The sequence below is a fragment of the Lycium ferocissimum genome, unplaced genomic scaffold (genome assembly GCF_029784015.1).
Source record: "Lycium ferocissimum isolate CSIRO_LF1 unplaced genomic scaffold, AGI_CSIRO_Lferr_CH_V1 ctg10778, whole genome shotgun sequence".
NCBI lineage: Eukaryota > Viridiplantae > Streptophyta > Magnoliopsida > Solanales > Solanaceae > Lycium > Lycium ferocissimum.
Genome location: NW_026713487.1, coordinates 50,514 through 73,409, shown reverse-complemented (window position 1 = coordinate 73,409; position 22,896 = coordinate 50,514). Strand labels below are relative to the sequence as shown.

The 22,896-nt window shown below is 32.4% G+C and overlaps 1 long non-coding RNA gene across 1 annotated transcript; it reads right to left on the bottom strand.

The window, feature by feature from the left end:
- Window positions 1-954: 954 nt before the first annotated feature.
- LOC132041585 (uncharacterized) lies at window positions 955-21,555 on the bottom strand. Its single transcript, XR_009411118.1, has 2 exons — window positions 21,243-21,555; window positions 955-1,313 (listed from the first exon to the last, which is right to left on the bottom strand). It is a non-coding gene; the product is annotated as an uncharacterized LOC132041585 (long non-coding RNA).
- Between the last annotated feature and the right edge of the window lie 1,341 nt (window positions 21,556-22,896).

Sequence of the window (22,896 nt, the reverse complement as noted above, 5' to 3'; positions counted from 1 at the left end):
TTCGTATCCGTGCGATGCGCGGCCGATATCAAAAGAAATTAATTATGTAAATGTATTATCGTGTTTGTCTGAATACATTAAATTAAATAATTTTAATAAAGTTGTATTTGTAATTTTGCTTCCTATACAATGTATTCTAGAACAAAAATTATGAAATCAAATATGATAAAATTTTGTCCACGCAAGTGCGTCTACCAAATCAATAAATATATGACAAACATTTTTATAAATATTTTTTATCACTAAACATTAATTAAATATACAATTTCTCCTTAATTTATAACTTTACAACAATAAATTAATATAATTTACTTCATACACCGAGTGCAGATAAAATTACCATCAAAGATAGCCTAATAGCTGCACTCAGCTATGAGCTATACATAATGCTGAAATTCTTTCAATCATTATAAAATGTTACTTGACAACTGATATCTTTTGTTATGGTAAGCTTTTAGTTTTAATACTTTGTATGTAAATATTAGTCCAACGTACAAATGAGGTCTTACCTTAAATGCTTAAACATAATATCTTATGTAGAAGAAAATTCAAATATTATTCTTGCAATATTCATTGCAAGAAGTCTTAATAACGTCATTTCCTTGAACATTTTGGGATGATCCCTTGTTTTTATTATGTATTCATTCACAAATGATTATTGATGTACTTTGAGCTAATATTTTGCCATTATCTCTTCATCGTAGTGCGATCCACACCATTGGTTGTGTTATGAACTCACAACTTTTATCTCAACTCGTATTTATAATGCGAAACCTTTTCAAATATATAAGAAATTTGAGCCGAGAATCTAGTAAATAAATGCATCACATAGTAACAAGAACCCACAAGCTTCAAATCCTGAAACCGCCTCTGCTCTTCATATGCACAAAAAGCTTACACAAAAATCTAATTGTATGTCCAAAGTGATGCTCACCTACAGCTGATTCAAGCATGTTAGAGATACAATTAATCAATAAATTAACTATTTCATCACCAAAACATCACAAGATCCAACAACAAACTTTATAAATACATAATTATACAAACTGGGATTACCATTATTCAACCAATGAAATCTAATCAAACTAAAGTAGAAGTATTGAATACTAATCAGATTGAAGATCACCCAATAGCTCCTTTGCAATTTCTAAGTTGGACTATAGCAAGAAAACATCAAGAATGAAAAAGGACCAGTTTAAAGCAAGAAGCAAGAGCGCGTCAGCTGCGAGAAAGTCATTGCCCCTCAGCACACTCATTTTCTTGCTCGTCAGTGTTGTTTTTTATCTTATTGTAGCTAGCGCGCACAACAAAACCTACAAAAAAGTATATTTGAAATTCCCTATGGTGGGACTAATGAAATAATCAACACAGTATAACATCTTTCTTTTGAAAGTACTCTCTCTCTCTCTCAATTTATATAACACTCTTTTCTTTTTAAGCATTCTCGAAAAGAATAACACATTTCTATATATAGTGTAATAAAGTCATAATTTAACTTTAACTTTCCATTTTACACTTAATAAGATGATTTCTAGTCACATGAATATCTAGGACTTATCTTGAACCATAAATTTCAAAAGTTTATTTTTTATTCTTAAACTCCGTGCCCAATCAAATACTTCTACATAAATTGAGACGAACGGAATACAGTTTATCATTTAAGAAGGCAAACTTTTTTTTAACAAAATTTAGTTCACCCATGGGCCATGTTTGTGGGCTTAGTTGCACCCGGTATGTCAAGTTTCGAAGCCATAATCTCAATCGCAATGCTAACGCACCCACAGTGGGTAGCTTAAAAAGCAAACCTGACATTACATTACTAATTGAGGTATTTCTCTTCTTTTACTGATTTGTGTTATCCATAATATTACTTTTCTCATCATAATTTAAAAAATATAATATTAAATTCAAATACTTAAGTCTATCCTTCGGTAGTTTTACACTGAAAGTTTAGATTACCTTCATTTATTCCTCTTGTTTGTTACTTCATGTTGATAATGCATTTATCCATATTATTGGTCTAGTTGCATTGTCATATAACTTTTTATTAGCTTGTCACTTAAGTTAAAAAATAAATACTTCTCAATTATTTTACAAAGTCCGGCTTGCAAAATGATTAGCCCACGCTAATTTCAATATATAGTAACATTAAACTATCCCACCTACTACTATAACGTAAGAATATTCTGGATTAGCTAATGTATACGGAGGATTTCAAGTCTGGGGGTTCGAATCATAAGACAGGACAACGACCTCAAGCTAATGTGATAACAACTGCTAAACCAACGAACAAGTATCTATGATTATATTCAAAAAGGCTTACAAACTACTTATATACACTATAAATATAAGCATTATCATTACAATTGCACTCGACGAGTTGTCATCTTTTGAAAACGATCAATGATCGCATCATTAGGTACACTTTCAAATACTTCATCCTCTATATAACAAACTAAACAATCATTCAAAAAGCCATCACTAATTCTACTTCGCAAGTCATTTTTAATAAACTTCATTGAGGAAAAGCTCTTTCCACCGTTATAAAGAGGCACAAGTAATATCAGCTTAACTTCACAAGCATAAACAAGTCCCTATGTCTGTGCATATTTGATTTAACCAACGCCATCAAAGATCTCCAAGTCCTTTCAAATTTGAAAAGCTTTGTCCACTTCTCTCACATAGTAAATATAATTGTCAAGATCAAAACTAAGATCATCAAGCTTGGAAGCACCGAACTCATTTGGATAATAAGTAGCAAGCCTCATGATCCCGTTTTTATCATAATTTGCAAAAGAATTTCTGGACTCAAACTAGCCATGCCAAGAAGTAGATCAAGATTCACTTCACTAAAACGATTGTTAAGCTCAAAGTTGCAAATCAATAACAACATAAAAACTTCCACACGCAAACGATAGAGAATATATAACACTTCGAGCTTTTACGCTTCGACTTTCCAAGACCATACTTCTCATTCATTTCGGGGATCATAATACCATTCTTTTTTCACAAAATAAGGAGACGTCTTCTACCAAAGAATTCCATTCCGTATTCCCTCATTGATTGCAATTTTCTTTTGTGAAATCAACAAAGCTTCATAGCAATGATCAATATCTCTTTTCGTTGCAAAGCCATATTCAAATCATATGTAATCGCCAAAATTTTCAACATCAAATGCAACATACGTAGATAAACTCATAAGATCTAATGTCTTCCACTAGACTTTTTTGCCATTGCTTTCTCATGATAATTTGCACCCTCATTTGCAAGAACCCAAGTACATGCACAATTGATGAATAAGGAAACGAAGTTACGTACCATCTTTAAAACGAGATCCCCAACGGCATCACTGTGCCTTTGAAGTCCAAGTTCTTGATTTAATCCACTTCCCGTACGAACTTCACCGAGCGCTAGTAATTCCTCTAATTTTTTCAAATTGATCATCTCAAGCATTCCCTACGCTTAAAAGAACCTCAACGATATTTAAACATTGCGTTAATGCAAAAAAATTATTTACATCATGATGTTTTTTTGCAACGGCTACAAGAGTCAATTGCAATTGATGAAAGCAAAGCAATGTACGTAATATGCCGAAGAATTATCTTTCGAATCGAGTTTTAAGACCATTAATTTCTCTTGCATGTTACTAGCTCCATCATAACCTTGTCCCCGTATTTGAGATCGACTCAAAGAATGGTCTAAAAGCAAAGAATAGATCGCTTTTCAATGACTTTGCGTATGTATCTTTCACATGAACAAGACCAAGAAAACGCTCAATAACTTTCCTCCTTGTTTACATATCTCAAGACAAGAGCCATTTTCTAGTACCACATTTTTCACATCTTTCCTTCTTATCTAAGATACCACTTTAAGAGATCTAGAAAATGACCCCTTCTTGTAGAAGTTACACACTCATCAGGACCTTTAAAGGCATTCCTTCTTTAAAAGATACTTTATCACATCAACCGAAGGATTCAAGCGAACCCGATAATCACCTTTAAATTTTCGAAAGGCTTGTCAAATGAAGTTAGAATAGATTGTTCTTGATTCATCAAATCTAGCATCATCATGAAACATCGAGTATGAACACTATTCACTTCTCCCACATGCTTTTTAAGCCTTTCTATACCTTTATTCCAATTTAAAACCTTTCGTTGTGAAAGCATCACTTACTTTTTCTTCCATATCCTCCAAGCTCATTTTTAAACAAGTAACAACATAAGCAAAATGCCGCATCTTTTAACACTATATTCTAACCATTGAGAATATGGATCGTCAAACCAATCGGGATTAAAACGACGCAATTCTCCTCCAATATCTCTACTTGGAAATTTAAATTCTTCAGGCTGTCAAGGTTTCTTTAGTATGTAATATCTCCTCACTCCTGGCCACGTATATTAGGAGAAAATTTCGACATTTGTTTTCTTTTCAGATCTCGATTTAAGATCCAAATCAGCCAACACTTTGTCATTATCCGATGCATTGAAAAGATTGACAGCGACGAAGAACTTGGCAATGAGAACTTGGCAAAGGAGAGCTAGGAATAGTATTTTGAAGAGCTGAGGTTTGAAGAAATTATGGATCATCTTGACTTTTGCTTAAAGATCCTAAAAGTCAAGAAAACACAAATTACACTTCAAATTTTTGGAGAGCATACAAAAGCAATATAAATCGTCGCAGTAGTTCACCATAGCTTTTAAAGGCTATTAACATTTAACAATCAAATAATCTTAGTGTAGACTCATCTAAAAACAAGATTTGCACTTTTTTAATTAATCATAGTTCACAATCTTAAAGTAATTTATTTTGCAAAAAAATATCTTAAGCTTGGTCTCATATTTGCAGATAAATATCATACATGTCAAATTCAGGAATTCAGAGCTACAACAAACAACAAGGGAACAACAATAGCTGGATAAGACAACAATTTCAAAGAGAAACAAGAGGAAATCAAGATAACAATGGATACCGACCGGATATTTGCAATTAACTGGATGACACAAACGCAAAATGGGTTCTTCAAATCAGCAACATTCGAGCTAAACGGGTACCGATCCTGGAGTGCATTCAAGAAAGAAACTCAAATAGCCGAGCTTAGATGGGAGAATTTCTATAGATTTAGATTTCATTTTTTTGTGGTTCGTTGAACTGCACTTTCCTTTTGTTTTTTTTTTTTATGTTTTGTTTTTTTGTCTTGTGGACCCTTTGTTTTAATATTAATAAAATCAGCTCTTTTAAAATTTATTTAAAAAAAAAAAAAAAAAAAAAAAAAAGAAGGAAAAAAGAAAGCAAGGCTTTATATCAAAGAAAACAAAAAAAAAGCAATGGGTGCTGGAAGGGATTCGAACCTACATCACGAGTGGGATAGTACTTCGCAGGCACTACCTGTACCACCGAACCGTTTGCTTGCTTATGTATAGGAGTTCATACAAATATTATCTATATTTACTAATTTTTCTAATACAAATACAAAAATTCATTTAAAAGTGGGGTTCGCCGAACCCCCATATATAACTGTAGCTCCGCCCCTGTTAGCTAATGTTGGAAACAGTCCTTTAAGCTTATAAGCTTTAATTTAATGCTTAACACTAACATTATAAATTTTCTAAAGATATCTATGCCGACAATAAATTGTAAACCTTAGTCGCTCAATTTTTTTATAAAATCTAATAATATTTTGGCTTAACCGCATTGCAAAATATTAATATTTGAATACAATAATTTTGAAATCTAATAATATTTTCAGTGATCATAACATTCCTATTTTGCATTCAAAGAAGCAACTCATCACGTTGCTAATGTTTAAATGCAAAATAGGAATGATATGATTCCAAATTATCTTAGTTCAATTTTTTGTTTGATCACCGAAAATAGGGGATTTTAGATATAGCTTGTATCTTAAAAATATACGTATTTATTTTTGAATTCAAATTCTAAGAGAATCTTTATCTTCCAATTCAAATTCAAAAACTAAGCACACTAATTCAAACTAACTTATTTTTTACATTATCTATTCAATTGTTTTAATTCCCAAGTGGCTGCTATTAGATTGCCACTTGGCTTAGTCATATTGCTTGCATCTCTCCTATTTTATACAGTAGTGAATTTTCCCGCGCTTCGCGTTGTCGTTAAAACGTAAAATGTTTTTTTTGAACATCTGAATATCATAAATATATTACTCATCAAATATAATTAGATTTTTGTCACGACCCAAATTATGGATCATGCGGGCACCCACACTAACCCTCCCCGGTGGCGAACCCTTCGTATAACTACCTTAATTTGATACAACATGCGGAATAAATCGTTATTATAAGAAATTCCCAAAATCTTTCAGACTCATACAAAGAAATTTTCTAAGAAGCTTTTACATTTGAATAGATACCGTACTCGAATCGTATACTACGACTTCGTCAAGGACAGAGAACAATGTAAATCTAAGGAGAGACTCGGGTTGCAATATCTCAAATAGCTCACCCAAACGCCTTTGACGAATGCTCGAAACGGTCGCGAGACTCCGAACATCGCCTCGAAAATAACTCTACACTCCCGTAAGGAGTGTAGCAAGAGTAGTATGAGCACAACACTAGGCTCGTAGGTATCATAGGCCGACAATGGTTAGTTCACGCATATAAACATGAAGCAACTAACAAGTAATAAGTAATCAAACACACACACATCTACATTACACGAGAAAGTCTTGCATTAACGATAGTCTAGGATCTCAATATCTCGCATTATAAGCCTAGGAGTATTCTATAAACCTCGATTCCATCCAAATTTTTTAAAATAAATACTCACAAACAACAACTCAAGAATTCACAAATCAAGAATCAATCGTAGAACGTGCTATGCACGACATGAATGACCATTCAAACGGAGTGCTACGCAATGCAATGTCGTGCTATGTAAATGTTATGCAACGCAAAGAGTCACCTCTCACACTCCACTCCCGTACACACATGCTATGGCAAGCAACAGTCACGGACTGACCTAAGGGGACCCGCGAAGTCCATGTACCACTCGCTCCGAATATAACCTCATCACGAGCACACTCACGATCCCGCAAAGACCTCTGGCATCGACACTCCATCGTTCCCGGCAAGAAACCTCGCAACAAACACTCACAATCTCCTACAGAAAACCTCGAGTCTCTCTCGTCACTCAATCTCCCAGAAACCCTTGAGTCTCTCTCGTCACCTCAATCTCCCATAAACCCCTGAGTCTCTCAATCACTCTCCCTCACCAATATAACAACATAAGAGTAATATGAAAGCATGTCACGCATGATATCACCTCAACTATATCACCAATATGCAATAAACAAGTACAAGTCATATTATTGCCCACGCTCAATCATCAATATTACCCTTCCCTTTCATAAGGCGTGTGGAGCTAGTACGTGATAAAGATACAACTAGGTGATAATTACATCACATAGCACATAGACATGGACGATGCCCTTTCGCATGGAATCAACCTCAATAATCACCGCAATCATAGGTTCCATAGGATTCATACTAGAATTGCAATTCAATATTCAATTCTCAAATAACCTAACCCTCCTTCCATATGACCAAGTGAGATAACAAGAGAGAGAATTATATCAAATACATGAAATCACAATACAATGACAAACACATAACAATATCGTAATAATGGCGACGAGCCCACATAATGTCACAATAATGGCGACAAGCCCACATAACAAATTCTTGTAATACCAACCTAGATGGAATTTACCTCCACACCATGCCCGAAGGCCTATCATGCTTTCCCCGTCAATCACTACTATTTACATACGTTTCGCTAACCGAGTCTAGACATAAAGTAAACCGTAACCTACCTCAATGCCGAACAAAAGTCACGAACTTTCACGCCAAAGCTTTTTCCTTCAAGTGCTTCCGATCGGACCAGGTCTTTAGTGCTTATTCGTCACACAATATGTGTGTACGCTACCCAATAATACTTCAACCTATATTAAGACGCCAACAACTATGGTTAAGCCACAGTGAGATTCAAACGATTCTAACGTTAACTCCTTTCTAGATGTTTAGGCGATGTTTTCTCTTGTATCTAAACCAACCACATACTACCAATACATACATATCAATAATTGTGTGTTCAATACCAATCCGACAGCCCACACAATATTCTAAATAACACATTCACACACACACATGCAATAACGATTCACATACAAGCTTTCGACATTCTCAAGTTACTTTTATTAGTTTGTAGCCTTAACGTTTGTATGTAACAACTTATAACAGCCCATCCAATATACAATATGATGTATACTCTTAACTTATAATTATTCTTTCCAACTTGATGAAAACACAAGTCCAAACAGTCCACTACCACAACATGTCCAAAACAAATTTCTAACCGACAACATAACGATGTTCGGGAATTGCAAACGTTTACGAACATACTAAGCCAACCACATGCGATTTTTATACATCATTTCATGTCTTCTTTCATATAATTTCAGTAAGTTGGTGACCAGCTATCCACACGACAAGTACAACATCAATTCATACGCAACTACGCTATATCGTCATTTTTATAATCCTTAAAACAACTTTACAAATGACTTTAGTTTCAACTCCAACCATTAAACACCTTCATCCATCATAAAATTCATGATAATAACAATCAAAATATCAAGTAAAAACAGTTCACTAACTTCTTCACAAAACAGCCTCCACACACGCTACACCATGCTTCAACATCTCTCACATAAAATCATAGATTCAACCATTTTCATACTAACATAACTTCACCTTTAACCTTCCAATTCTTTTCATTCTTTTTACCATGAGATCTATGATAGTAACAACCATATTTATTAAAGAAAATCAGTCCATTAATTCCACCAAAACAGTCCTACGCCAACTAACATTCCAACGCCAACTTTCATGATTTTATATGCGATTCATCTGTTCACAAGTTACAACCATACTTCAACATCAACACATATAACCCCATAACTACTATCATGTTCCAACATCAACACACCTTATTTCATGCATACAACTTATATTCACACATCTACATCACCCTTAATACTTGAAAAGAAAGTTAGATCTTACCTTGACAACTTGACTTCTCTACTTGGCTGAAAGTTGGTGACTTGAGATGGAAATGGTTCTTGTTGCTCCAAAGACTATCTTCACGTTTTAGGGACCTTCTAAAGGGCTGAAACACCTGAAAATAATTTTTGGATCAAGACCAAAGGGCTCAAAAATCAGCTCCCTTGGCCGAATGCTCTCTCTCTCTAGGCTTAAGTTTTCTTTCTTGTGTGTCAGGTAGTTGAAATGAATTGTGATGGCTGATTTCTTGGTCATTATTTGGTTCAACTTTGATGCCTACAAGTTGGTCACATGCTCCACTTATGGCATGATTCATTCCATTAACTTTACACTTTAAATTTCCTAATTTGTTTTCTACAACTCTAGGCCAACCTCACCTCTTGTTTCTCCTTTCTTCTTCTTTTCAATTGTTTACAAGACAATCTTATGTGTGTTGAATGATTCATGCACCACCCTTTGCCTATTGTAATCATGCCAAGATGGATGAGCAATATTTAATGTGAAATGATCCCTCCACCATGTTATGTCCTCCTAAAACAATGTATACTTTCATAAAGTAGCGATGCTCAAATATTCAATTGTATGCTTCAACTTTTCTCCTCAAAATTTTCAGCCACCTTGGCCGAACTCTCACCTCTTATTTTCTTAAATTTGGTTGTCCACAATATGATGTAAGTGTAGTGGATGAATTAACATTTAAATGTATATTTGTATGTCTTCCATAATAGTTTTATTTAGATGACTTTGAGTCATCTTTTTTTTTTGGCATGTTAATGCTCATATTGGCTCATCATGTTGCCACTAATTTTAACTTAACACCACAATTAAGTAGTTCCTAATTTCCATTAATGCTTCTATACCAAACAAAATTTGTAGATAAATTGTGACTTCAAACGAAATCGGAAGTTAAAGTCTCTACTTTGTATCTTGAGATAGTCTTAATACTCAGCCGACTTGAATCATCCATATCTCCTTACCCCGATATCATTTTGACGAGCTGTTTGTTGCGTTGCAAACTAGACTCGATGAACTTAATTTTAGGCTTTTGAAACACCTTAAAACTCCTCATATACTAGGAGATATGCCTCCTACAATATAGGCTAAAATCTAGTCCGAGATTTTACCGAAATTGTTCCGATTCATTTCGTTTAACTTCTAATCCTCTCTCCATCCTCATGTAACCTCTTATACATACATATACACAGTCATTTACATCCATAACAATTCATATACATGTCCTCAAGGGTCCGTAGAATCACAATAACCATAAGTAGAACTCACAAAGCTTCGACGAAACTCCAATCGAAAAGTATATTCCTATCTTTGTCCATCTTCTATATCATTACTAATAATCTCAAATACTTTAAAAGGTCACTCACATTACCTCATATACATACTCATAACGCGATTTCAAATCCTTTAGGTTACTGTGTCACCTCGAGATACTTAAGACAACCATATTTATAACGATATTCTACTAACTCGATTAACTTTCCTTGAACCTTCTTAACTCATTCTTTCTTGTTTTAATACAAGTAGCAAGGATTATTATGGATGACATTCTCCTCCTTTAGAACATTCGTCCCTCGCATGTCAACAAGAGGACTAAAACTCGTCAATTAAATAACCGAATCACCCGTTATCGCAGACTATAGACAGCAAGATTTGACCACGAAAAGGGTGTTTTAGGAATATTATGCCTAAAAGTGCTAAACGACCAAATGGGTCGTTACAGATTTCAAGTTTAATCTATTTGATTATAACGATATAATTTTATGTTTTTTCTGAAAAAAAATATAATGGAAGTGTTTTCTAAAAAGCTGTCAAATATAAAGTAAATAAAACTCAAATATATTTCTCAGAAAGTAATGTAAAAACATTATGTTACTGATTGTTGAGTCTCAACATATTCAATTTCTCAAGAGATCATGAAAAAACTCGGATAGTTGGCTCACTTACAAGATCTTTGTCTAAAATTGCAAGACATTTTCTAGCAAACCTTTTCACATACTTTATATAGAGAAATATAAAATTAAGGGTTATTCTTCCGCTTCAAATGTCAAAACTATCTTAGATATACTTAGTTAGACGAAGTTTCATTTGTGTATTATTTTCATTGTATATGAGGTTTAAGTTAATAGGGATAACATCATTACCTTTAAAAAATCTAGTCAACTTATTAAGTCATTTGTATTCATTTTCTCTTTAGAAATTTCAAAAGATATATTTTTTAAATTTTTTTTAATCAAAAGTATGAATAAATATTTTCAGAAAAATGTTTACCCACTTTTTAAATTTAATTTCATAAAAATTAAATACATAAAAGATTTTTTTCTCATGTTATATAAGTCTTCTTACTATTTTAAAATGTCCATGACCCTGTTTCTATAAATTCAATAAAGAGTTATAATTTTTTTGCGTCTTATATAATGGGATTTGGTAAGTGAGATTTAGAGCAAGTGTTTATATAATCTCCTTATCTTTTCACAAGACTAACATGTTCCATAAAAACTATAAAGAATCTACCGGTACTTAAATAAGAAAGCCAAAAGAAATTTTACTAATATGCAGTAGTAGAATAAAATCTTCAAACCCAATATTTCCAAAGATTGCTCTACTTTCTCTAAGTTTTTTTTTTTTTTTTTTTAAAAAAAAAGCTTCTTTGGTGTAAGTATGTAAATTATTCGTACTAGGGGTATACATGGACCGGGTTGGTTCGAATTTTTTAAACACCAAACCAAACCAATTGCGTCGGGTTTTTAAATTTATATACCAAACCAAACCAATAAAATTCGGATTTTTCAACCTCGGGTTTTCTCGAGTTATTCAGGGTTTTTTTTTCCGGAAGAGTCTTGATACAAAACATATAACTTTTACTTCAAATATTTCTTTAATTCTAGTAAGATAAAACTATATAATTAAGGTGTTTCTTAAGAAAATAACACAAACTGTGAGAAGATTGATGACATTGCATTAAAATATTCAACAAAAGGTAATAAAATCGGTTAAAATAAATATTGCTAATTAACAAGCCATAAAGAAAATGACTATAATCTAAAAATACTAAGTCGTGCTAAAATAAGTACGGCTAAATAAGTATTAATTACATGACAAAGAAAAAAACTTAAATTATGTATTTTCACTCTCTAAATCAATTGTGCAAAACTAAAGAATAGATATCCAACATTATTTCATACCTAGTGGTAAATTAAATTTCTTTTGTTAGCATTAGTGTTGAGTTGGTTTTGGTTTGGACTTTATTTGAGTTACTAACATCCATAGTATATAAACCTTATTGACATTAAAAATTCTAAGTTCAAGCTTGAATAATATGATAATAGATAAAAAACTACAAAAAATTTAAGAAAAATTTATAAATTACATTACAAATAAATATTTTTATGTGTTATAAAATAATAAAACAAGAACAAGAATATTGTAGAGAAAGAGAGAAGAGGGTTCTTATTTCTTATAAGGGATGAAATACAATGAAGAGAACCCCTCTATTTATAGGAGAGAATTGAATTGGTGCCAAAATCACAAACCCTAAAATTCCTCCTAAAGATAGACATCACAATATTATAATAATATTTATAACACTCCCCCTTGATGTCTATTTCGATAGATAATGTGCCTCGTTAAAACCTTACTAGAAAAAATCCAATGGGAAAAAATCTAGTGAAGGAAAAAGAGTACACATTTCTAATAATAAGCTATTTGGTTGCCTCATTAAAAACCTTACAAGGAAAAACCCAATGGGACAAAAACCTTGAAAGGAAAAAAGAGTACAACGCGTATTAACTCCCCCTTATGAGAACTTCAATCCAAAAACTTGAATCTTCACACTCCAATCTTGTGAACCATCTTCTCGAAAGTTGTAGTTGATAGAGACATGGTGAACAAATCAACCATATTATCACTTGAATGCATTTGTTGTATGTTGATATCACCATTCTTCAAGCCAAGAACAACTTTGGTGAAATGGCTTTTCCTTCTATGAATCCACTCTTTAGTTGGGCTATGTATGTTGTTGCATCTTTAATCTTTGGATAGAGTTGCATCGGCATATAATATTGTTGAAATCACTCCAAGTGCATTTCTGACTTGCTTTATAATCAGATGTCATCTTTATATGATTTTCACTATCATGTAGAATAACATCGTATGACTATAATCTCCCAACAAGCAAATATATAAATGCATTAATTGCATAAAGATATGGCAAACTTCGGACCAAAAAATTCGCAAAGTTTCTCATTTTAACTTCTTTCAAGATAATCTATTTCTTTTGAAAACTCTTCAAGAGTTTCAATAATTCTCAAGTCATCAACTTGCACTAACCAATATAATGATTTTGATTTTCACAAAGACGTAAGGATAAATAGAGTCATTTGTGCCCTTAGTCAGTAAATATTCATTAAGGTGATAAAATCGCGTTCACCTTGCTTAATTCATATAAGAATTATGAACAAATTTCTACAACTTGTATATGCTTCAGGCATTTAAAATTCTTCAGGAATTTTCATATAATTTTGTCAAGTAATTCATATAGGTTGTGACAATATCTATTTCTATCTAAATGATATGACATCTTCTAGTGTCTGGACAGCAGGTCCAATAAGCTTTACTTGATAATAATTTGTACGTTAGCATGCTTTAGTAAACGTAGAATTTAGATCCTCATGGTCTTTTACAATATTGCGCTATATTGTACCAAAGATATCGTCGACGATATATCATTTGTATCGGTTCTCAATATGACATAACTTATTGAGATCTCATCACTTCCATTATTTTTAGGTACCTAAATCTCTCATGAGGTTTCATGAAGTGTTATGTCGTAGGCTCTTCAAGAGCACATTGCCTCCTTAAAATGATCATTAATCATTTGCTCCTCTTTCTTTTCAATGATCATTGAGTTTGGAACCGATTATGTTATAACCCGTATCTTACACCTTTGGACACCTTGGAATTTTTTTAGACAAGTTAAGGACAATGTAATAAATTGATCTTGTTTGGTTCATAAGTTGGTTATGAAAAATTTAGATGTGGAAATATCGGAAGAGACATAAATGTCAGAAAATATTTAAAATATGGACTAATAATTGGGCTTGGAAAAATTAACAAAAAAAATAATAAGAAGCCAAGCCCAATTTTATAAGGTGGCCTGGCCATGGCCCAATTAGGAGGATCGTCCATATATAATTCATCCATGTGATGAATTAATAAGTTGGACTATATAATTATCATGAATATGAGGATCAAGAGAAAGAATAATGATATATACATTAACCCCCCTATTTTACCCCATTGAAAAATTGTTCCAAAATTATTCTCTTGCTATATTCCTACTAATTCAAGGTCCCTTTACAACCCGTAGTTGTTTTGGGAAGATTGAGCGTTGGTTCAATCTCACACACTTGAGTAAAACTAGGACAAGAATTATTATGTTATGAAGGTTTGTTTGTGTTGTAGTATATGGAAATGAGTAGAATTTATGAAAATATGCATAAATGCGTGGCCGTGTGTGTGGTATGTAGTATGGTTGAATAAGTAATTTTATGTTGTATTCTAGTTATATATATGTGGAATTTGTATTGGAAATGAAAGTTGAATGAAAATTGGATGAGGTTGGAAATTGGTATGTTGGCCGTGGGATATATGAATGATGAATCATGATGAATGTATTTTGTTTAACATATTAGTGGCGTCGTTGCGATCTTTACAATGTAAATGGAAGTTTAACGATTTAAGTTTGGCATTAGAATTGCATATATGTATTATAGGAAAGTATGTGTGTGCTAGCATAGTTGTTATGTATTATGAAAATGAATTGTTTAGGTGTTAATTATGATTGTATTTATGAAGCTCAAGACGATAATCATATCTCATTGTCGAAGAATGGAAGTTTTGGATAAGTTATGGTTTACAGTAAAATTTGTATATTTTGCGAATGATATGAACAATCATATGTAATGCCTTAAATATGTTGAATGATGTTGATGAGTACATGAGTCAACATCCATGTTATTGAAATGTGAAATTAGTCGCAAGTCGTCGCTTTAGGCATAAAGATGTTTATTCGTGTTAGTATGCGATTCTCGTTGTGGATTAATATTGTTGGTTTGGTTGTTGTTGACATTTAAGGAGTTAAATTCTCGGATATTTATTATAGGGGATCAGAAAATTTCGGTAGGCAAATACTAAACTTTTTTGAACCTCATGAATAGTAATTGGTAAATGTGACCATTTGTAGGTTCTCACGAAACAGATTGAGTTTCGAAGCAAAGGACAAGAAATTATGTGAAGCTCCACCTTCCTTCTATTCTAGTCAGTTGTATATTTGGACCTCGGGGATAATGTTTTTGAAATTGCCTATGTCCAAATTTATATATTTCATTTAGTGAAATTGAATTAATTATGTTGCAATGACTAGCAAAGTTGTTTAAGTATCAAAAACTTGTGCAAATTGAATCCGACTATCTTAAACCTTCTATAAGTGATATTATGAAAACTAAAGTGTATATTATGTATATGCCACCTCACTTGACCCGAGGTGGGCCCACTATCCCCGAGTTTTCCTGTATTGTTTTGTTTGACTTGTTTTGAGTAAAATGCAAAGGAAACTCTTAGTTATTTTTCTATTTACTAGAAATTTAATTACTTTTTTATCCTCACAATATACTCCGAAAAAAAATGGGAACGATTTTTAGAAGAGTTGTTTTTGACATAATCCGAAAGTCATACACTTTGATTATCGTTTAGCTTTCTTCGTATGATTTGCTATTTGAGTTATGCTATCGAATTTCTGTATATGTTTTATATTTTGATATGTATAAATGACCTCTGAAGTCCTATTTTGATAAGAATCCTGATGAAAAAGGTATGTTCTGTCCACCCTTTTTCGATATGTCATTTGATTATCCCGTCCGATCTCTCGTATATGTCAACGTTTTATATTGCATTTAGTTTCTCACTACCCACTCGTGGATGCCTCAATGTTCTCCTTCAGCAAATATGAAGAGAATCTTGCCTCAAAATCATATATGTACAAGTATGTCTCCATGTACCTTTGATATGATAAAGGCCAATATCTATGCTATGTGCACTTTCGATATGATCGAAGTCGTGGCGCCGACGTCGGGGGCGACCACTGCAGTTTCTAAAATGGCATGTTTTCTTTATACGGCCGTTTTTATGAGTAAGCATTTCGATAACTCATTACATTTATGTTCCGTATCCTCTAGTGGTGATTCGTTTTTCGGGTTTATGCTTTACATACTGACATATTTAAATGGTGAATCGACCCCCCGTTTTTCGGACGCGTTTCATGCCGCGCGGTACACCCCCATGACTAAGATTATAGGATGCTTAAGGGATTTAAGCTCCAATCGTCCCCCGGAGGCCGCCGAGTCCTATGTGATATGTTTTGTATCCGTTGTGGGTTTGTCGGTTTTGTAACACGGCGTTCTCGTTTATGCCATAATTTTCATGTGATTACATATTCCGTCGATTTGTACACTACAAAGGATATTTTCGAAGAACATTTGTTGCATTTGTCATTTTTATTCCGATTAATAGTCCGAAAGTTTATGTATGTAATAAGAGTCGGTGGGTTCGCTCGGCTATATCCCATCACACCCTAACAAAATCGGGGTGACTAGTCTACCACGCTTCATGCATAAATAATAGGAACATTTTGCGGTTTAGAAATTAATTTTGATCGGGAATGACTCTAAATTGAACTATCTTTTGAATGAGGATCATACTAATGATATATAATTCATCACATATTCCTCACCGTTTTATTCTCTCCCCCCTATGTTAGAAAAACTAACATATACCCCATTTTCTTTGGGGGAATCCATCTTTGTGCATCACGGTAGATTAATTAATCATATACCATACATAAAAATTGTTAGATGAAAATATCTGGTCCTTGACCTTGAACCAATTGTGAAGGGAGAATTATCATAATTTATTGGTCTGAAGTATACAAATGATGTTGTATACAATATATCATATCTCAGACCACCACATGAAGCTTTGTTCTCATAAGCAATGGTTTAACTATTTATCGGAGGCATTCAATGCCAAATCAGCTTGGATTTAAACTAGCATTCACAAGATGAATTATCTTGATTACATAATCTGAAAATTGCGCTCTCAACTCAATCATTTTGAGCAAGTAACTTTGCATATGTCAAACTGCGGGTTGACAATAAACGCACATGTGATCGTCTTATTGATGCATCTATTTAAGACATCACATATAAACTGGCCCATATTCACCTTTTATATTTTTCTAATTTAGGGAACTCAATCCCAACTTTAACCAGTATAATCAACTTATCATGAGAACAAGCAACAACAATAAATTATTGAAGAATCTTCTAGTTCTTCAATATATGTCAAATACTCAATCTATCATATTTGAATGGGATGATCAATCGCTCAACATCATAAAAACAATTTCTTATTGGCTTTTCTAACTCTCTTTAAAAGAGATTATCTTTCAAATTCACTTGCCCAGAACTCGCTTTTTATTGATATTGATCTAGAATCAGCTATTCCTAGTTTTTTTTTTTATTATTCCTTGCCAGAGAAATGAAACGAATCTCGAGATCCAGAAACCTATCTATACGCCTAGCCTTAAGCCAAAGATCCCGGGATGACTCTAAAAGCTAACGAGATGATTCTGGTTAAACCGGGCATTCCTCAGAGCAAGGAAAGATCTTTCCAAAATAGAATCAAGAGAACGAAGTAAAGGAAGTCCATTACTGAGAGAAGTGGTGATCTCGTCTTGCTTGCTGGGAGAGAGGAAGCTAATAAAATTATTTATACTAGTAAATTTCAAGTTTACCATGTCATGTGCTATTTGTTTTAGTAAACTTTAATACGTTTACTATGACATGAATTTTATATCAATATAAACTTCTGGTTTATTGTTCATGTGATTCATCATGCTTATATTTGTAGTACAAATCGAGCAACCTTTCATAAATATATTTCTTACCCATAGTAACTTGAAGATATTCAATCTTCCAATCCTTTGTAGTATTGATCATTTTTATCGAAACTTCGGGTTTACTACAACTTGTATTTCGATCATAACAACTTTTTTATATTGCGATACAAGAAGAATGACATAATAATAGATAAGTTTTGGAGCTTTCAATATGCTTTCCATAATCATATATTGTTTGGACACTTCATGATTCTTGTGCACAAATAATTAAGCTCTTCTGGAGACCTTGGTCACTAATTTTGCACTACCAAATATTGCTTAGACACTGCTGGTGTCACGAAAGAGAATTTGATGATCTTTCTGATTTCATGTAAGAATGCAGTAAACAAATTTACTTTTAAAGACAATAAATTCATAAATAACTAACAATAAACATTATGCTCTAAACTTCAGTATTTCAAACATCTCCTTCAGGGAGATTCGCTATTAACATCTAAATATTTTTTATCTTAGCGGTGACCACATAAAATTACATCCTTGATCAAGAAAAATATATGAATTTGTTATTTCCTTCAGGAAAATCAATAACAACTAACCAATGCTATATCAATGTGGTTATAATAGAAAATATTTTACAAAATCCCTTGGAATGATATGTTATAAAGGTATCCAAGATAATTTGACGTACGACAGGTACGTGCAGTAATGACCTTCATACCACAAAATAATATCTATATCTTTTGTTATTTTATCTCTTTAGGAGGTGTGTTGTGGTATTTCTTCATTCACTTTGGGGAATGAAACTTGGTCATTTAGATGAGCATTATACATAATTTTTGGCGGCTCATTATTTTACTCAAGCACAATAAACATATGAAAATATTACGAGCATATAATTAACACCATCGTCTATAAGCAAATTCATAATAACAATTGTGGATAAGCAAATTATAATAAACTTCAAGCATATCCATAGTAATAAAATTGCACAAGCATATTTTGATCTCATCAATAAACTTATATATATGCTACTGTTTGTTGAAAATAAGAATTTCCGTATGAAATATCCATTTTTTTTTTATTTCAATTCTTAAAAGTCTATTATCCATAGTAGCTATTATCCATAGTAGCTTTAACCTATACAATTAGTGCCACAAAATAGTAGCCTTAAGTTAATCATATGCCTCATATCAACTCAAAATTAACTAGAAATAGGTGTGGCTACGTCTAAAAGATTTGCATCAAATTGAAACTGGTCTAACAACTTTAAAATTAGACTTTCCATTAGTATATGAATGGTCATGTGAAGTGTTATACTTGCTATAAGAAAAAGCACATGTCATATTTATACAAGTCAGAAACTAACAAAACGTGTTAACTAGGATTAAAATAATATGAAATTACAGAAGGGCTTCGGATGGTAAGCACGTATAGGCAAACAAGAAGTCAGTAGTTAATCATACCTTGGATAGAAGGGATTGAAACGTAACTTTGGTGGAGATAATATACTATACAGAGTAAATTTGAGTTTTGCTACTTGAGTAAATTTTGATTTACTATGTCAAGCAAAGTTTAATGTTTCTTGCTTCAGGGGTAAAGTCCAAAATTTGCTACTTCCGGAGAAGATTTTAGAGTTTGCTACTTCGGGAGCAGATTTGTTTACTTCAGGAATAAAATATAGAATATTTAGAATATCTTTTCTAATTATTCCACCTCTTCTGGAGGTGAGGCGTGATATTTTCACAGCCAAGAGCACGTCTGTATTTATAACCTTTACTAAACATCATCACATTCACTTCAGGGAATGGATCTGTATTTATCACATTTATCAAAAGTACTCATTCTGCAGGAATGAAACATATCTTATCGCGCCTTAAGCATATCAAATTATGATAGTTTAGAACCTCTCTTAAGATGTTGCTACTTCAGGAGCAAATCGAGGCATAAATATAGAGAATTTTTTCTCTAACATATCTTCCTTTATAATCACAATAAGTATATGAAAATATTACCACTTCTGGTGGTTATATATTTTCTTGTCAACTCTATTGGAGTTTATGAGTTTTTTTTTTCTTTCGATAATACACATTTTATGATATACACGTATTTAGGCATAGATTGTACGATGTTTCTCTGTGTTAATTGAACAAGTCAACACCTGCATGAAGTGTAAATATATCTAAAAGCATACAAACAGAACCTTTCCTCTACGTACAAAAAGGATTATTTGTTTCCCACTGTAGTCACAACAATTAACAAAATAACTTCTCAATAAGTATATCAATATGGATATATGTGATACGTACTTACAGTAAGGAAGCAATTTGGCTCCATCAATCTCTTAGAAAACGGTTCTATAACGTGGCCAAACAAATAATTAGAGACTCGTGCTGATAACGTGTTATAAAATAATAAAACAAGAACAAGAATATTGTAGAGAAAGAGAGAAGAGGGTTCTTCTTTCTTATAAGGGATGAAATACAATGAAGAGAACCCCTCTATTTATAGGAGAGAATTGACTTGGTGCCAAAGTCACAAACCCTAAAATTCCTCCTAAAGATAGACATCACAATATTGTAATAATATTTATAACATTATGTATAAAATATTTTAAAAATTGAATACATGTAATGTCGGGTTGGTTTGGTTTGGTTTGACTTTTTTTAGTTAAAACCAAACCAAACCAATTATGATTGGATTTTTTTTTCAACACCAAACCAAGTCAATCAAACCACTAGTCGGGTTTTTTTCTCGGTTTATCGATTTAGTGCGGTTTGTCGGTTTACTTTGTACACCCCTAATTCGTACTATGCTTTATGAAGAGGAAAAAGGGTAAAAGATTAGTTGTGAAGGGAAGAGTAGTGGCATTATAAAATTCATGTTCAAATTACTAATTGCACTAATAAAAGAAATTCTTAAATCATTATTTGTCATTGTATATTTCGAAGGTAAAATTTATATAGTGAAATACAAAGTTCTATATATGTCATCAACAAAATAATCAGTCGAATAATTTCCTCTTGTCCTTGAAACCCAAATTGTAAAACTTTGTGATAGAACCTTGTTCTTGGAGGGTACAGATCTTGTATTTGGAGAGATGACTAAATGAAACTATTACTAAAATAAGCACCAAAATGTATATCTAAATTTATTTGTAAATAGTTCAAACTAAAACTTACTGAATGGTATTCTTGCGCTTAAGAAACTAACCCGATCATCTCTCTCGATGAGTCTTCCACCGCCATTAACTTCCTTCTTCATGTCTTCTTCTTGATGAGAACTTGTGTCTACCTATGATGGCACAAGAAGAAATTCTTAATAATATGTCTTCGTTCTTTTCCTAAAGTAACATAATCAAACATTGACTCGGTGCCGAAACTCATTATTGATTATATGCTTTCCCTTCGAGAGGATGTCTATTGCTCTTTGTGATTTGCTTGTATATTTTGCCAATTCATTCCTGCAAGCAGAACATGGAAACTTCAAATCAGCAAAATACGTCACTGTAAGAAAAAGAAAAAAAGAAAAAAAGAAGAAGAAGAAGAAGAAGAAACTGATTGTGAGGAGGGAGAATGGGAGTAAGTTTTAAAACATATTCTGGATGAGCAGTTTTAGAGCCTGTTTGGCCTAGCGTTTTGAGGCCAAAAGCGTTTTTTTTTCTAGAAAAAGCACTTATTTTGGATATTTGAGGTGTTTGGCCAATTGGTAAAACTGCTTTTAACTAGAAGCAGAAGCAGTTTTTCTGCGGTTGGGAAGAAGTAGAAAATTTTTGTTTCTTGAAAAAAGCAGAAGCAGAAAATTATTTTTTTCAAGACAAAATATCCCTGCCATAACTACACATTTACCAAGTATATCCCTCGTTAATCCACTAATTTCTAATCAATAATTCTTTGTGTTAAATTTTAATTTGTGGAATGATTTTAAATTTTGTTTCGGTTGTAGTTTTTAGTATATTTAAATCATAGTGTTGATATTATATCACTATTGATATTTATTTTTTATTTATCTATGTATTATATTAATTTAAAAAAATTAATATATATTATTAAATTTTAATTAAAGAAATATGTATTATAATATTTAACTTTTAATATGTATTATAATAGATATTTAAAAAAAAATTCTCTCTATAAAACAATTTTGATAGTAAACGTTCATTTGATACTTGTCCTTTTTCATAATTTGACACTCAAAAGCACTTTTTACAGATGATTAGCCAAACACAAATTGTACTTTTTTGAAAAGTACTTTTGAAAAAACCACTTCTCAAAATAAGTTGTTTTTAGCCGCTAGGCCAAACAGGCTTTTAATTTGCTATAAAGAAGGAGTGAAAACGTGATTTACTTTTTAGAGTTACAAACGGTTACAATCACTTTTGTTTTTAAATTTTAATACAGAACATAAATAGGAAAAATAGGGACTAAAACAAAAAAAAAAAAAAAAAAAAAAAGAAGAAGAAGAAGAAGAAGAAGATAATACGTATTCCTAAAATTTAGCAACTTTAAAATTTGTGGGTGTACTTTTTTTTTTTAACAGTGCTAAGTTAGTTTTCTTAATTTTTTTTCTCTTTTTGTCTTTTCTTTTCATTATTTTTTATCTTTTTATTTTTCTTTTTTAAAATAGGAATTTATCTGGCGATGACACTTGTCATCCTATTATGCTTTTGTCTCTTCTATTCTATGTGAAGAGGATTATAACGTGGGGATTCGAACCGTCACCAAGGTGAAGAAGGCTATAAGGGTGTTGTTGAAGGTTTTTGTAATTGGTTAGCAATGAACCTACTTGTAATAGGCATAGCTAATTATACAACCCTCATCATGTTGATCTCTGCTG